We start from the raw sequence: 15,205 nt of genomic DNA on the forward strand, positions 1-15,205 counted from the left end.
AGTCAGTCCTCTATGAGTGAGTCAGTCCTCTATGAGCGTGTCAGTCCTCTATGAGTGAGTGAGACCTCTATGAGTCAGTCCTCTGTGAGTGAGTCCTCTATGAGTGAGTCAGTCCTCTATGAGTGAGTCAGTCCTCTATGAGCGAGTCAGTCCTCTATGAGTGAGTGAGACCTCTATGACTCAGTCCTCTATGAGTCAGTCCTCTATAAGAGAGAGTCAGTCCTCTATGAGTCAGTCCTGTATGAGTGAGTCAGTCCTCTATGAGTCAGTCATCTATGAGTGAGTCAGTCCTCTGTGAGTGAGTCAGTCCTCTAAGAATCAGTCAGTCCTCTATGAGTCAGTCGTCTATGAGCAAGTCACTCCTCTATCAGTCAGTCCTCTATGAGTCAGTCCTCTATGAGTGAGTCAGTCCCCTATGAGTCAGTCCTCTATGAATCAATCAGTCCTCTATGAATGAGTCAGTCCTCCATGAGTGAGTCAGTCCTCTATGAGTCAGCCCTCTATGAGTCGCTCCTCTGTGAGTCAGTCTTCTATGAGCCAGTCCTCTATGAGTGAGTCAGTCCTCTATGAGTCACTCCTCTATGAGTAAGTCAGTCCTCTATGAGTCAGTCCTCTATGAGTGAGTCAGTCCTCTATGAGTGAGTCAGTCCTCTATGAGTCAGTCCTCTATGAGTCAGTCCTCTGTGAGTGAGTCAGTCCTCTATGAGTCAGTCCTCAATGAGTGAGTCAGTCCTCTATGAGTCAGTCCTCTATGAGCGAGTCTGTCCTCTATGAGTCAGTCCTCTATGAGTGAGCCTCTCCTTTATGAGTCAGACATCTATGAGTCAGTCCTCGCTGAGTGAGTCAGAACTCTACGAGTCAGTCCGCTATGAGTGAGTCAGTCCTCTATGAGTCAGTCCTCTGTGAGTGAGTTAGTCCTCTATGAGTCAGACGTCTATGAGTCAGACCTCTATGAGTGTGTCCTCTATGAGTGAGTCAGTCCTGGGTGAGTTAGTCAGTCTTCTATGAGTGAGTCACTCCTCTATGAGTGACTCCTCTATGAGTGAGTCAGGCCTCTGTGAGTGAGTTAGTCCTCTATGAGTCAGTCCTCTATGAGTGAGTCAGACCTCTGTGAGTGAGTCCCCTATGAGTGAGTCAGTCCTCCATGAGTCACTCCTCTATGAGTCAGTCCTCTATGAGTTAGTCAGTCCTCTATGAGTCAGTCCTCTATGAGTGAGTCAGACCTCTGTGAGTGAGTCCTCTATGAGTCAGTCCTCTATGAGTGAGTCCTCTATGAGTGAGTCCTCTATGAGTGAGTCAGTCCTCTATGAGTTAGTCAGTCCTCTATGAGTCAGTCCTCTATGAGTGAGTCAGTCCTCTATGAGTCAGTCCTCTATGAGTGAGTCAGTCCTCTATGAGTCAGCCCTGTATGAGTGAGTCTCTCCTCTATGAGTCAGTCCTCTATGAGTGAATCAGTTCTCTATGAATCAGTCCTGTATGAGTGAGTCCTCCTCTATGAGTCAGTCCTCTATGAGTGAGCCTCTCCTCTATGAGTCAGACATCTATGAGTCAGTCCACGGTGAGTGAGTCAGTACTCTACGAGTCAGTCCGCTATGAGTGAGTCAGTCCTCTATGACTCAGTCCTCTGTGAGTGAGTCAGTCCTTTATGAGTCAGTCCTCTATGAGTCAGTCCTCTATGAGAGAGTCAGTCCTCTATGAGTCAGTCCTCTATGAGTTAGTCAGTCCTCTATGAGTCAGTCCTCTATGAGTGAGTCAGTCATCTATGAGTCAGTCCTCTATGAGTCAGTCCTCTGTGAGTGAATCAGTCCTCTATGAGTCGGTCCTCTATGAGTGAATCAGTCCTCTGTGAGTGAGTCCTCTATGAGTGAGTCCTCTATGAGTGAGTCCTCGATAAGTGAGTCCTCTATGAGTGAGTCAGTCCTCTATGAGTCAGTCCTCTGTGAGTGAGTCAGTCCTCTATGAGTCAGTCCGCTACGAGTGAGTCAGTCCTCTATGTGTCAGTCCTCTATGAGTGAATCAGTCCTCTATGTGTCAGTCCTCTATGAGTGAATCTGTCCTCTATGAGTCAGTCCTCTGAGTCAGTCTTCTATGAGTGAGTCAGTCCTCTATGAGTCAGTCCTCTATGAGTGAGTCAGTCCTCCATCATCAGTCTCAATGAGTGAGTCAGTCCTCTATGAGTCAGTCCTCTATGAGTTAGTCAGTCCTCTATGAGTCAGTACTCTATGAGTGAGTCAGTCATCTATGAGTCAGTCCTCTATGAGTCAGTCCTCTATGAGTGAGTCAGTCCTTTATGAGTCAGTCCTCTATGAGTCAGTCCTCTATGAGAGAGTCAGTCCTCTATGAGTCAGTCCTCTATGAGTTAGTCAGTCCTCTATGAGTCAGTCCTCTATGAGTGAGTCAGTCATCTATGAGTCAGTCCTCTATGAGTCAGTCCTCTGTGAGTGAATCAGTCCTCTATGAGTCGGTCCTCTATGAGTGAATCAGTCCTCTGTGAGTGAGTCCTCTATGAGTGAGTCCTCTATGAGTGAGTCCTCTATGAGTGAGTCCTCGATAAGTGAGTCCTCTATGAGTGAGTCAGTCCTCTATGAGTCAGTCCTCTGTGAGTGAGTCAGTCCTCTATGAGTCAGTCCGCTACGAGTGAGTCAGTCCTCTATGTGTCAGTCCTCTATGAGTGAATCAGTCCTCTATGAGTCAGTCCTCTATGACTCAGTCCTCTATGAGTCACTCCTCTATGAGTGAGTAAGTCCCCTATGAGTCAGTCCTCTATGAATCAGTCAGTCCTCTATGAGTGAGTCAGTCCTCTATGATTGAGTCCTCTATGAGTCAGTCCTCTATGAGTCAGTCATCTATGAGTCAGTCCTCTATAAGTGAGTCAGTCCTCTATGAGTCAGTCTTCTATGTGCCAGTCCTCTATGAGTGAGTCAGTCCTCTATAGGTCTGTCCTCTATGAGTCAGTCCTCTGAGTCAGTCTTCTATGAGTGAGTCAGTCCTATCTGAGTCAGTCCTCTATGAGTGAGTCAGTCCTCTATGAGTCAGTACTCTATGAGTGAGTCAGTCATCTATGAGTCAGTCCTCTATGAGTCAGTCCTCTGTGAGTGAGTCAGTCCTCTATGAGTCGATCCTCTATGAGTGAGTCAGTCCTCTATGAGTGAGTCAGTCCTCTATGAGCGAGTCAGTCCTCTATGAGTGAGTGAGACCTCTATGAGTCAGTCCTCTATGAGTCAGTCGTCTATGAGGGAGTCACTACGCTATGAGTCAGTCCTCTATGACTCAGTCTGTCCACTATGAGTGAGTCAGTCTTATATGAGTCAGTCCTCTATGAGTGAGTCAGTCCTCAATGTGTCAGTCCTCTCAGAGTCAGCCCTCTATGAGTGAGTCAGTCCTCTATGAGTGAGTCAGTCCTCTATGACTCAGTCCTCTATGAGTCAGTCCTCTATGAGTTAGTCAGTCCTCTATGAGTCAGTCCTCTATGAGTGAGTCAGTCCTCTATGAGTCAGTCCTCTATGAGTCAGTCCTCTATGAGTCAGTCCTCTATGAGAGAGTCAGTCCTCTATGAGTCAGTCCTCTATGAGTTAGTCAGTCCTCTATGAGTCAGTCCTCTATGAGTGAGTCAGTCATCTATGAGTCAGTCCTCTATGAGTCAGTCCTCTGTGAGTGAATCAGTCCTCTATGAGTCGGTCCTCTATGAGTGAATCAGTCCTCTGTGAGTGAGTCCTCTATAAGTGAGTCCTCTATGAGTGAGTCCTCTATAAGTGAGTCCTCTATGACTGAGTCAGTCCTCTATGAGTCAGTCCTCTGTGAGTGAGTCAGTCCTCTATGAGTCAGTCCGCTATGAGTGAGTCAGTCCTCTATGTGTCAGTCCTCTATGAGTGAATCAGTCCTCTATGAGTCAGTCCTCTATGACTCAGTCCTCTATGAGTCACTCCTCTATGAGTGAGTAAGTCCCCTATGAGTCAGTCCTCTATGAATCAGTCAGTCCTCTATGATTGAGTCCTCTATGAGTCAGTCCTCTATGAGTCAGTCATCTATGAGTCAATCCTCTATAAGTGAGTCAGTCCTCTATGAGTCAGTCTTCTATGTGCCAGTCCTCTATGAGTGAGTCAGTCCTCTATAAGTCAGTCCTCTATGAGTCAGTCCTCTGAGTCAGTCTTCTATGAGTGAGTCAGTCCTCTATGAGTCAGTCCTCTATGAGTGAGTCAGTCCTCCATCATCAGTCTCAATGAGTGAGTCAGTCCTGTATGAGTCAGTCCTCTATGAGTGAGTCCGTCCTCTATGCGTCAGACCTCTATGAGTCAGTCCTCTGTGAGTGAGTCAGTCCGCTATGAGTCAGTCCTCTATGAGTGAGTCAGTCCTCTATGAGTCAGTCCTCTGTGAGTGAGTCAGTCCTCTATGAGTCAGTCCTCTATGACTGAGTCAGTCCTCTATGAGTGAGTCCTCTATGAGTGAGTCCTCTATGAGTGAGTACTCTATGAGTGAGTCATTCCTCTATGAGTCAGTCCTCTATGAGTCAGTCCTCTGTGAGTGAGGCCTCTATGAGTGAGTCAGTCCTCTATGAGTGAGTCAGTCCTCTATGAGTGTGTCAGTCCTCTATGAGTGAGTGAGACCTCTATGAGTCAGTCCTCTGTGAGTGAGTCCTCTATGAGTGAGTCAGTCCTCTATGAGTGAGTCAGTCCTCTATGAGCGAGTCAGTCCTCTATGAGTGAGTGAGACCTCTATGACTCAGTCCTCTATGAGTCAGTCCTCTATAAGAGAGAGTCAGTCCTCTATGAGTCAGTCCTGTATGAGTGAGTCAGTCCTCTGTGAGTCAGTCATCTATGAGTGAGTCAGTCCTCTGTGAGTGAGTCAGTCCTCTAAGAATCAGTCAGTCCTCTATGAGTCAGTCGTCTATGAGCAAGTCAGTCCTCTATCAGTCAGTCCTCTATGAGTCAGTCCTCTATGAGTGAGTCAGTCCCCTATGAGTCAGTCCTCTATGAATCAATCAGTCCTCTATGAATGAGTCAGTCCTCCATGAGTGAGTCAGTCCTCTATGAGTCAGCCCTCTATGAGTCGCTCCTCTGTGAGTCAGTCTTCTATGAGCCAGTCCTCTATGAGTGAGTCAGTCCTCTATGAGTCACTCCTCTATGAGTAAGTCAGTCCTCTATGAGTCAGTCCTCTATGAGTAAGTCTACTATGAGTGAGTCAGTCCACTATGAGCCAGTCCTCTATGAGTGAGTCAGTCCTCTATGAGTCAGTCCTCTATGAGTGAGTCAGTCCTCTATGAGTGAGTCAGTCCTCTATGAGTCAGTCCTCTATGAGTCAGTCCTCTGTGTGTGAGTCAGTCCTCTATGAGTCAGTCCTCTATGAGTGAGTCAGTCCTCTATGAGTCAGTCCTCTATGAGCGAGTCTGTCCTCTATGAGTCAGTCCTCTATGAGTGAGCCTCTCCTTTATGAGTCAGACATCTATGAGTCAGTCCTCTCTGAGTGAGTCAGTACTCTACGAGTCAGTCCGCTATGAGTGAGTCAGTCCTCTATGAGTCAGTCCTCTGTGAGTGAGTTAGTCCTCTATGAGTCAGACGTCTATGAGTCAGACCTCTATGAGTGTGTCCTCTATGAGTGAGTCAGTCCTCTGTGAGTTAGTCAGTCTTCTATGAGTGAGTCACTCCTCTATGAGTGACTCCTCTATGAGTGAGTCAGGCCTCTGTGAGTGAGTCAGTCCTCTATGAGTCAGTCCTCTATGAGTGAGTCAGTCTTCTATGAGTCAGCCCTGTATGAGTGAGTCTCTCCTCTATGAGTCAGTCCTCTATGAGTGAATCAGTCCTCTATGAGTCAGTCCTGTATGAGTGAGTCTCTCCTCTATGAGTCAGTCCTCTATGAGTGAGCCTCTCCTCTATGAGTCAGACATCTATGAGTCAGTCCTCGGTGAGTGAGTCAGTACTCTACGAGTCAGTCCGCTATGAGTGAGTCAGTCCTCTATGAGTCAGTCCTCTGTGAGTGAGTCAGTCCTTTATGAGTCAGTCCTCTATGAGTCAGTCCTCTATGAGAGAGTCAGTCCTCTATGAGTCAGTCCTCTATGAGTTAGTCAGTCCTCTATGAGTCAGTCCTCTATGAGTGAGTCAGTCATCTATGAGTCAGTCCTCTATGAGTCAGTCCTCTGTGAGTGAATCAGTCCTCTATGAGTCGGTCCTCTATGAGTGAATCAGTCCTCTGTGAGTGAGTCCTCTATGAGTGAGTCCTCTATGAGTGAGTCCTCGATAAGTGAGTCCTCTATGAGTGAGTCAGTCCTCTATGAGTCAGTCCTCTGTGAGTGAGTCAGTCCTCTATGAGTCAGTCCGCTACGAGTGAGTCAGTCCTCTATGTGTCAGTCCTCTATGAGTGAATCAGTCCTCTATGAGTCAGTCCTCTATGACTCAGTCCTCTATGAGTCACTCCTCTATGAGTGAGTAAGTCCCCTATGAGTCAGTCCTCTATGAATCAGTCAGTCCTCTATGAGTGAGTCAGTCCTCTATGAGTGAGTCAGTCCTCTATGATTGAGTCCTCTATGAGTCAGTCCTCTATGAGTCAGTCATCTATGAGTCAGTCCTCTATAAGTGAGTCAGTCCTCTATGAATCAGTCTTCTATGTGCCAGTCCTCTATGAGTGAGTCAGTCCTCTATAGGTCAGTCCTCTATGAGTCAGTCCTCTGAGTCAGTCTTCTATGAGTGAGTCAGTCCTCTATGAGTCAGTCCTCTATGAGTGAGTCAGTCCTCCATCATCAGTCTCAATGAGTGAGTCAGTCCTCTATGAGTCAGTCCTCTATGAGTGAGTCCGTCCTCTATGCGTCAGACCTCTATGAGTCAGTCCTCTGTGAGTGAGTCAGTCCGCTATGAGTCAGTCCGCTATGAGTGAGTCAGTCCTCTATGAGTCAGTCCTCTGTGAGTGAGTCAGTCCTCTATGAGTCAGTCCTCTATGACTGAGTCAGTCTTCCATGAGTCAGTCCTCTATGACTCAGTCCTCTGTGAGTAAGTCCTCTATGAATCAGTCAGTCCTCTATGAGTGAGTCAGTCCTCTATGAGTGAGTCAGTCCTCTATGATTGAGTCCTCTATGAGTCAGTCCTCTATGAGTGAGTCCTCTATGAGTGAGTCCTCTATGAGTGAGTCATTCCTCTATGAGTCAGTCCTCTATGAGTCACTCCTCTATGAGTCAGTCCTCTGTGTGTGAGTCAGTCCTCTATGAGTCAGTCCTCTATGAGTGAGTCAGTCCTCTGTGAGTGAGCCCTCTATGAGTCAGTCCTCTATGAGTGTGTCCTCTATGAGTTAGTCCTCTATGAGTCAGTCCTCTATGACTCAGTCCTCTATGAGTGAGTCAGTCCTCTATGAGTCAGTCCTCTATGAGTCAGTCCTCTGTGAGACAGTCCTCTATGAGCGAGTCAGTCCTCTATGAGTGAATGAGACCTCTATGAGTCACTCCTCTAAGAGTCAGTCGTCTATGAGGGAGTCACTACACTATGAGCCAGTCCTCTATGACTCAGTCAGTCCACTATGAGTGAGTCAGTCTTATATGAGTCAGTCCTCCATGAGTGAGTCAGTCCTATATGAGTCAGTCCTCTCTGAGTCAGACCTCTATGAGTGAGTCAGTCCTCTATGAGTCAGTCCTCTATGACACAGTCCTCTATGAGTCACTCCCCTATGAGTTAGTCAGTCCTCTATGAGTCAGTCCTCTATGAGAGAGTCAGTCATCTATGAGTCAGTCCTCTATGAGTCAGTCCGCTGTGAGTGAGTCAGTCCTCTATGAGTCAGTCCTCTATGAGTCAGTTCTCTGTGAGTGAGTGAGTCCTCTATGAGTCAGTCCTCTATGAGTGAGTCAGTCCTCTATGAGTCAGTCCTGTATGAGTGAGTCTCTCCTCTATGAGTCAGTCCGCTATGAGTGAGTCAGTCCTGTATGAGTCAGTCCTCTATGAGTGAATCAGTCCTCTATGAGTCAGTCCTCTATGACTCAGTCCTCTATGAGTCAGTCCGCTATGAGTGAGTCAGTCCTCCATGAGTCACTCCTCTATGAGTCAGTCCTCTATGAGTTAGTCAGTCCTCTATGAGTCAGTCCTCTATGAGTGAGTCAGACCTCTGTGAGTGAGTCCTCTATGAGTCAGTCCTCTATGAGTGAGTCCTCTATGAGTGAGTCCTCTATGAGTGAGTCTGTCCTCTATGAGTGAGTTCTCTATGAGTCAGTCCTCTATGAGTGAGTCCTCTATGAGTGAGTCCTCTATGAGTGAGTCAGTCCTCTATGAGTTAGTCAGTCCTCTATGAGTCAGTCCTCTATGAGTGAGTCAGTCCTGTATGAGTCAGTCCTCTTTGAGTGATTCAGTCCTCTATGAGTCAGCCCTGTATGAGTGAGTCTCTCCTCTACGAGTCAGTCCTCTATGAGTGAGTTCTCTATGAGTCAGTCCTCTATGAGTCAGTCCTCTATGAGTGAGTCCTCTATGAGTGAGTCAGACCTCTGTGAGTGAGTCCTCTATGAGTCAGTCCTCTATGAGTGAGTCAGACCTCTGTGAGTGAGTCCTCTATGAGTCAGTCCTCTATGAGTGAGTCCTCTATGTGTGAGTCCTCTATGAGTGAGTCAGTCCTCTATGAGTTAGTCAGTCCTCTATGAGTGAGTCAGTCCTCTATGAGTCAGCCCTGTATGAGTGAGTCTCTACTCTATGAGTCAGTCCTCTATGAGTGAATCAGTCCTCTATGAGTCAGTCCTGTATGAGTGAGTCTCTCCTCTATGAGTCAGTCCTCTATGAGTGAGCCTCTCCTCTATGAGTCAGACATCTATGAGTCAGTCCTCGGTGAGTGAGTCAGTACTCTACGAGTCAGTCCGCTATGAGTGAGTCAGTCCTCTATGAGTCAGTCCTCTGTGAGTGAGTCAGTCCTTTATGAGTCAGTCCTCTATGAGTCAGTCCTCTATGAGAGAGTCAGTCCTCTATGAGTCAGTCCTCTATGAGTTAGTCAGTCCTCTATGAGTCAGTCCTCTATGAGTGAGTCAGTCATCTATGAGTAAGTCCTCTATGAGTCAGTCCTCTGTGAGTGAATCAGTCCTCTATGAGTCGGTCCTCTATGAGTGAATCAGTCCTCTGTGAGTGAGTCCTCTATGAGTGAGTCCTCTATGAGTGAGTCCTCGATAAGTGAGTCCTCTATGAGTGAGTCAGTCCTCTATGAGTCAGTCCTCTGTGAGTGAGTCAGTCCTCTATGAGTCAGTCCGCTATGAGTGAGTCAGTCCTCTATGTGTCAGTCCTCTATGAGTGAATCAGTCCTCTATGAGTCAGTCCTCTATGAATCAGTCCTCTATGAGTCACTCCTCTATGAGTGAGTAAGTCCCCTATGAGTCAGTCCTCTATGAATCAGTCAGTCCTCTATGAGTGAGTCAGTCCTCTATGAGTGAGTCAGTCCTCTATGATTGAGTCCTCTATGAGTCAGTCCTCTATGAGTCAGTCATCTATGAGTCAGTCCTCTATAAGTGAGTCAGTCCTCTATGAGTCAGTCTTCTATGTGCCAGTCCTCTATGAGTGAGTCAGTCCTCTATAGGTCAGTCCTCTATGAGTCAGTCCTCTGAGTCAGTCTTCTATGAGTGAGGTGAGTCAGTCCTCTATGAGTCAGTCCTCTATGAGTGAGTCAGTCCTCCATCATCAGTCTCAATGAGTGAGCCAGTCCTCTATGAGTCAGTCCTCTATGAGTGAGTCCGTCCTCTATGCGTCAGACCTCTATGAGTCAGTCCTCTGTGAGTGAGTCAGTCCGCTATGAGTCAGTCCGCTATGAGTGAGTCAGTCCTCTATGAGTCAGTCCTCTGTGAGTGAGTCAGTCCTCTATGAGTCAGTCCTCTATGACTGAGTCAGTCCTCCATGAGTCAGTCCTCTATGACTCAGTCCTCTGTGAGTAAGTCCTCTATGAGTGAGTCCTCTATGAGTGAGTCCTCTATGAGTGAGTCCTCCATGAGTGAGTCATTCCTCTATGAGTCAGTCCTCTATGAGTCACTCCTCTATGAGTCAGTCCTCTGTGAGTGAGTCAGTCCTCTATGAGTCAGTCCTCTATGAGTGAGTCAGTCCTCTGTGAGTGAGCCCTCTATGAGTCACTCCTCTATGAGTGTGTCCTCTATGAGTTAGTCCTCTATGAGTCAGTCCTCTATGAGTCAGTCCTCTATGACTCAGTCCTCTATGAGTGAGTCAGTCCTCTATGAGTCAGTCCTCTATGAGTCAGTCCTCTGTGAGACAGTCCTCTATGAGCGAGTCAGTCCTCTATGAGTGAATGAGACCTCTATGAGTCACTCCTCTAAGAGTCAGTCGTCTATGAGGGAGTCACTACACTATGAGCCAGTCCTCTATGACTCAGTCAGTCCACTATGAGTGAGTCAGTCTTATATGAGTCAGTCCTCCATGAGTGAGTCAGTCCTCAATGAGTCAGTCCTCTCTGAGTCAGACCTCTATGAGTGAGTCAGTCCTCTATGAGTGAGTCAGTCCTCTATGACACAGTCCTCTATGAGTCACTCCCCTATGAGTTAGTCAGTCCTCTATGAGTCAGTCCTCTATGAGAGAGTCAGTCATCTATGAGTCAGTCCTCTATGAGTCAGTCCGCTGTGAGTGAGTCAGTCCTCTATGAGTCAGTCCTCTATGAGTCAGTTCTCTGTGAGTGAGTGAGTCCTCTATGAGTCAGTCCTCTATGAGTGAGTCAGTCCTCTATGAGTCAGTCCTGTATGAGTGAGTCTCTCCTCTATGAGTCAGTCCGCTATGAGTGAGTCAGTCCTGTATGAGTCAGTCCTCTATGAGTGAATCAGTCCTCTATGAGTCAGTCCTCTATGACTCAGTCCTCTATGAGTCAGTCCGCTATGAGTGAGTCAGTCCTCTGTGAGTCACTCCTCTATAAGTGAGTCAGTCCTCTATGAGTCAGTCCTCTATGAGTGAGTCACTCCTCTATGAGTCAGTCCTCTATGAGTCAGTCCTCTATGAGTCAGTCCTCTATGAGTGAGTCAGTCCTCTGTGAGTCAGCCCTCTAAGAGTCAGTCCTCAGTGAGTGAGTCAGTCCGCTGTGAGTCAGTCCTCTATGAGTCAGTCCTCTATGAGTCAGTCCTCTATGAGTGACTCAGTCCGCTGTGAGTGAGTCCTCTATGAGTTAGTCCTCTATGAGTCAGTCCTCTATGAGTGAATCAGTCCTCTATGAGTCAGTCCTGTAGAGTGAGTCTCTCCTCTATGAGTCAGTCATCTATGAGTGAGCCTCTCCTCTATGAGTCAGACATCTATGAGTCAGTCCTCGGTGAGTGGGTGAGTACTCTACGAGTCAGTCCGCTATGAGTGAGTCAGTCCTCTATGTGTCAGTCCTCTGTGAGTGAGTTAGTCCTCTATGAGTCAGACCTCTATGAGTCAGACCTCTATGAGTGTGTCAGGCCTCTGTGAGTGAGTTAGTCCTCTATGAGTGAGTCTTCTAAGAGTGAGTCACTCCTCTATGACTGACTCCTCTATGAGTGAGTCAGCCCTCTATGAGTGAGTTCTCTATGAGTCAGTCCTCTATGAGTCAGTCATCTATGAGTCAGTCCTCTATGAGTCAGTCCTCTGTGAGTGAATCAGTCCTCTATGAGTCGGTCCTCTATGAGTGAATCAGTCCTCTGTGAGTGAGTCCTCTATGAGTGAGTCCTCTATGAGTGAGTCCTCGATAAGTGAGTCCTCTATGAGTGAGTCAGTCCTCTATGAGTCAGTCCTCTGTGAGTGAGTCAGTCCTCTATGAGTCAGTCCGCTATGAGTGAGTCAGTCCTCTATGTGTCAGTCCTCTATGAGTGAATCAGTCCTCTATGAGTCAGTCCTCTATGACTCAGTCCTCTATGAGTCACTCCTCTATGAATGAGTAAGTCCCCTATGAGTCAGTCCTCTATGAATCAGTCAGTCCTCTATGAGTGAGTCAGTCCTCTGTGAGTGAGTCAGTCCTCTATGATTGAGTCCTCTATGTGTCAGTCCTCTATGAGTCAGTCATCTATGAGTCAGTCCTCTATAAGTGAGTCAGTCCTCTAAGAGTCAGTCTTCTATGTGCCAGTCCTCTATGAGTGAGTCAGTCCTCTATAGGTCAGTCCTCTATGAGTCAGTCCTCTGAGTCAGTCTTCTATGAGTGAGTCAGTCCTCTATGAGTCAGTCCTCTATGAGTGAGTCAGTCCTCCATCATCAGTCTCAATGAGTGAGTCAGTCCTCTATGAGTCAGTCCTCTATGAGTGAGTCCGTCCTCTATGCGTCAGACCTCTATGAGTCAGTCCTCTGTGAGTGAGTCAGTCCGCTATGAGGCAGTCCGCTATGAGTGAGTCAGTCCTCTATGAGTCAGTCCTCTGTGAGTGAGTCAGTCCTCTATGAGTCAGTCCTCTATGACTGAGTCAGTCCTCCATGAGTCAGTCCTCTATGACTCAGTCCTCTGTGAGTAAGTCCTCTATGAGTGAGTCCTCTATGAGTGAGTCCTCTATGAGTGAGTCCTCTATGAGTGAGTCATTCCTCTATGAGTCAGTCCTCTATGAGTCACTCCTCTATGAGTCAGTCCTCTGTGAGTGAGTCAGTCCTCTATGAGTCAGTCCTCTATGAGTGAGTCAGTCCTCTGTGAGTGAGCCCTCTATGAGTCAGTCCTCTATGAGTGTGTCCTCTATGAGTAAGTCCTCTATGAGTGAGTCAGTCCTCTATGAGTCAGTCCTCTATGACTCAGTCCTCTATGAGTGAGTCAGTCCTCTATGAGTCAGTCCTCTATGAGTCAGTCCTCTGTGAGACAGTCCTCTATGAGCGAGTCAGTCCTCTATGAGTGAATGAGACCTCTATGAGTCACTCCTCTAAGAGTCAGTCGTCTATGAGGGAGTCACTACACTATGAGCCAGTCCTCTATGACTCAGTCAGTCCACTATGAGTGAGTCAGTCTTATATGAGTCAGTCCTCCATGAGTGAGTCAGTCCTCAATGAGTCAGTCCTCTCTGAGTCAGACCTCTATGAGTGAGTCAGTCCTCTATGAGTGAGTCAGTCCTCTATGACACAGTCCTCTATGAGTCACTCCCCTATGAGTTAGTCAGTCCTCTATGAGTCAGTCCTCTATGAGAGTGTCAGTCATCTATGAGTCAGTCCTCTATGAGTCAGTCCGCTGTGAGTGAGTCAGTCCTCTATGAGTCAGTTCTCTGTGAGTGAGTGAGTCCTCTATGAGTCAGTCCTCTATGAGTGAGTCAGTCCTCTATGAGTCAGTCCTGTATGAGTGAGTCTCTCCTCTATGAGTCAGTCCGCTATGAGTGAGTCAGTCCTGTATGAGTCAGTCCTCTATGAGTGAATCAGTCCTCTATGAGTCAGTCCTCTATGACTCAGTCCTCTATGAGTCAGTCCGCTATGAGTGAGTCAGTCCTCTGTGAGTCACTCCTCTATAAGTGAGTCAGTCCTCTATGAGTCAGTCCTCTATGAGTGAGTCAGTCCTCTATGAGTCAGTCCTCTATGAGTCAGTCCTGTATGAGTCAGTCCTCTATGAGTGAGTCAGTCCTCTGTGAGTCAGCCCTCTTAGAGTCAGTCCTCAGTGAGTGAGTCAGTCCCCTGTGAGTCAGTCCTCTATGAGTCAGTCCTCTATGAGTCAGTCCTCTATGAGTGACTCAGTCCGCTGTGAGTGAGTCCTCTATGAGTTAGTCCTCTATGAGTCAGTCCTCTATGAGTGAATCAGTCCTCTATGAGTCAGTCCTGTAGAGTGAGTCTCTCCTCTATGAGTCAGTCATCTATGAGTGAGCCTCTCCTCTATGAGTCAGACATCTATGAGTCAGTCCTCGGTGTGTGGGTGAGTACTCTACGAGTCAGTCCGCTATGAGTGAGTCAGTCCTCTATGTGTCAGTCCTCTGTGAGTGAGTTAGTCCTCTATGAGTCAGACCTCTATGAGTCAGACCTCTATGAGTGTGTCAGGCCTCTGTGAGTGAGTTAGTCCTCTATGAGTGAGTCTTCTAAGAGTGAGTCACTCCTCTATGACTGACTCCTCTATGAGTGAGTCAGCCCTCTGTGAGTGAGTTCTCTATGAGTCAGTCCTCTATGAGTCAGTCCTCTATGAGTGAGTCCTCTATGAGTGACTCAGTCCTTTGTGAGTGAGTCCTCTATGAGTCAGACATCTATGAGAGAGTCAGTCCTCTATGAGTGAGTCCTTTATGAGTGAGTCAGTCCTCTATGAGTCACTCCTCTATGAGTCAGTCCGCTGTGAGTGAGTCAGTCCTCTATGAGTCAGTCCTCTATGAGTGAGTCAGTCCTCTGTGAGTGAGTCCTCTATGAGTCCTCTATGAGTGAGTCAGTCCTCTATGAGTCAGTCCGCTATGAGTGAGTCAGTCCTCTATGAGTCAGTCCTCTATGAGTGAATCAGTCCTCTGTGAGTGAGTCCTCTATGAGTGAGTCCTCTATGAGTGAGTCCTCGATAAGTGAGTCCTCTATGAGTGAGTCAGTCCTCTATGAGTCAGTCCTCTGTGAGTGAGTCAGTCCTCTATGAGTCAGTCCGCTATGAGTGAGTCAGTCCTCTATGTGTCAGTCCTCTATGAGTGAATCAGTCCTCTATGAGTCAGTCCTCTATGACTCAGTCCTCTATGAGTCACTCCTCTATGAATGAGTAAGTCCCCTATGAGTCAGTCCTCTATGAATCAGTCAGTCCTCTATGAGTGAGTCAGTCCTCTGTGAGTGAGTCAGTCCTCTATGATTGAGTCCTCTATGTGTCAGTCCTCTATGAGTCAGTCATCTATGAGTCAGTCCTCTATAAGTGAGTCAGTCCTCTATGAGTCAGTCTTCTATGTGCCAGTCCTCTATGAGTGAGTCAGTCCTCTATAGGTCAGTCCTCTATGAGTCAGTCCTCTGAGTCAGTCTTCTATGAGTGAGTCAGTCCTCTATGAGTCAGTCCTCTATGAGTGAGTCAGTCCTCCATCATCAGTCTCAATGAGTGAGTCAGTCCTCTATGAGTCAGTCCTCTATGAGTGAGTCCGTCCTCTATGCGTCAGACCTCTATGAGTCAGTCCTCTGTGAGTGAGTCAGTCCGCTATGAGTCAGTCCGCTATGAGTGAGTCAGTCCTCTATGAGTCAGTCCTCTGTGAGTGAGTCAGTCCTCTATGAGTCAGTCCTCTATGACTGAGTCAGTCCTCCATGAGTCAGTCCTCTATGACTCAGTCCTCTGTGAGTAAGTCCTCTATGAATGAGTCCTCTATGAGTGAGTCCTCTATGAGTGAGTCCTCTATGAGTGAGTCATTCCTCTATGAGTCAGTCCTCTA

This window comes from Lathamus discolor, unplaced genomic scaffold (genome assembly GCF_037157495.1).
Source record: "Lathamus discolor isolate bLatDis1 unplaced genomic scaffold, bLatDis1.hap1 Scaffold_70, whole genome shotgun sequence".
NCBI classification, from domain to species: domain Eukaryota; kingdom Metazoa; phylum Chordata; class Aves; order Psittaciformes; family Psittacidae; genus Lathamus; species Lathamus discolor.